The 2076-nt window shown below is 49.1% G+C and overlaps 1 pseudogene across 1 annotated transcript in view; it reads right to left on the bottom strand.

The window, feature by feature from the left end:
* The window catches only part of LOC145716181 (WW domain-binding protein 2 pseudogene), a 74515-nt pseudogene continuing 72439 nt past the window's right edge, over positions 1 to 2076 (bottom strand). Inside the window, exon 2 of the transcript XR_014138652.1 lies at positions 1 to 100. The product of XR_014138652.1 is annotated as a WW domain-binding protein 2 pseudogene (transcript). The remainder of the gene's footprint in view (positions 101 to 2076) is intronic.

Here is a 2076-nt window from a genome sequence, read left to right as displayed (position 1 = left end):
TATTTATTTGAGAGAGAGAGAATGAGAGAGAGCACATGAGAGGGGGGAGGGTCAGAGGGAGAAGCAGATTCCCTGCCGAGCAGGGAGCCCCGATGCGGGACTCGATCCCGGGACTCCAGGAGATCATGACCTGAGCCGAAGGCAGTCACTTAACCAACTGAGCCACCCAGGCGCCCAAGCATGTGACTCTTGATCTCAGCACAGGTCTTGATCTCAGGGCTGTGAGTTCAAGCCCAGCCTACAAGAAAGAAAGAAAATCTCTCTTTCTTTCTTGTCTTGTAGCTTGTAGACTTTCTTTCTTTCTTGGCGGGAGGGAGGGAGGGAGGGAGGGAAGGGAGGGAGGGGAGAGCTGAATAAATACTAGTATAGGTCCTATTCAGGAATGGTAAGCATTGTGACAATGACTGAAATTTGGTAAACACTAATCCTGAATTGCAACTAGCTAGTGCTACATGAACCAGAAGGGAGACTTAAGCACACTTTTTTCCAAAATAGCCCTGGGATGTATGCTCTTCTCCAACTGCTGGTCCGCAAACTGGAATGGAGACTAAGGATTGCCCAGTGGTCGCCTTCCTCACCGAAATCAGTTTGTTTCTGTGGAACGAATGTAGAAATGCTTCCGCCCCGGTTTGAGTTAGCTGATTCTGAACTGCAAGAGGCTATCTGCAGAGGGTGTGAGCTGGTATAGCAAAGCACACCTCCTAGAAACTGCCTCCCTCTTAGGGTTGCATTTCTGCTGCCAGTGACCTCCCTTCCTTTGCATCTTGCTTCTGCTACCCTGAGCTGCAAGGTGAGCATATGGTAATTGACAGTTCTATGGTGTGTTTAGTTCTTAGCCTCAGGGAGAGCAACTGGCTCCTTGCCTTAGAACTGCCCCTGGCATATCTCCAGCCTAGACAAGCAGTGCCAGCTGGGAAACATGTGGTATCAAAGGTCTCTCCTGGCTCCTGGGGGTTGTCCCCTCATTAGATTGAGCTCTTGAGAGCTTCCCAGAAAGTGTCGCAGAAGTTCAATATTCCAGATCTCCCCAAAGGGATAGAAAAGAGAACTAATATTTATTGAGCACCATTTATTTATTTTTATTTTTTTTATTTCTTCATTTATTTTTAAAGATTTTATTTATTTGTCAGAGAGAGAGAGAGAGAGAAAGAAAGCAAGCACAAGCAGGGGGAGTGGCAGGCAGAGGGAGAAGCAGGCTCCCCGCTGAGCAGGGAGCCTGATGAGGGACTTGATCCCAGGACCCTGAGATCATGACCTGAGCCCAAGGCAGACGCTTAACCAACTGAGCCACCCAGGCGTCCCTTCAGCACCATTTATTATGCCCAGAGCTTTGCATTTAAACCTCACAACAATCTATGAAAATGGTATTATCCCCATTCTACAGAGGCTCCATGAGATCAAGTAACTTGCCCCAGTTCTCACAATAGGTGGCAGAGCCAGGAGTCAAATCCAGAGCAGTATGAGGCCAAAGCAGAGAGCTACAGTCGGGGAAAGACACTGAGCAGAACCTGTCTCCTGGAGACACGTGCCTCCCTTGGTGGCTGTCCGGACATTGCATGGCTGTCTGTCTTTGCAACCTGGGAGAAAAAGAAAACTGAGGAAAGCCAGGGCCTCGCAGGCAGAGGCTGCCTTTCTGAATCCAGGCAGAAGGCAGAAACTGGCCTGTGTGTGGCAATGGCCAGGCAGCATGGCCAGCTCAGGGTGGCGAGGAACACCCATGTGTTTTCTGTCGTAGACTAGAGACACCATAAAAAACCAGGAAACTGGTAGCCCCTGCATGGCCAGCCCAGCCCAGTATATACAACTCACTATAATACTCAGTAATAAGGTGTTCCTCTTTTTTCTTTTTTTAAGATTTTATTTATTTATTTGAGAGACGGAGAGAGAGTGAGCAAGAGAGAGAGAGAAGGAGCAGGGAGAGGGAGAAGCAGACTCCCCGCTGAGCAGGGAGCCCGATGCAGGACTCGATCCCAGGATCCTGGGATCATGACCTGAGCTGAAGGCAGATGCTTAACCGACTGAGCCACCCAGGTGCCCCAAGGTGTCCCTCTTTAAAAAAAAAAAACAAAACCAACC

Source organism: Leptonychotes weddellii, chromosome 11, assembly GCF_054177405.1.
Source record: "Leptonychotes weddellii isolate Sample4059 chromosome 11, ASM5417740v2, whole genome shotgun sequence".
Classification (NCBI taxonomy): Eukaryota; Metazoa; Chordata; class Mammalia; order Carnivora; family Phocidae; genus Leptonychotes; species Leptonychotes weddellii.
Note: the sequence above shows the minus strand (reverse complement) of the source record. Positions and strands in the feature narration are given on the sequence as shown.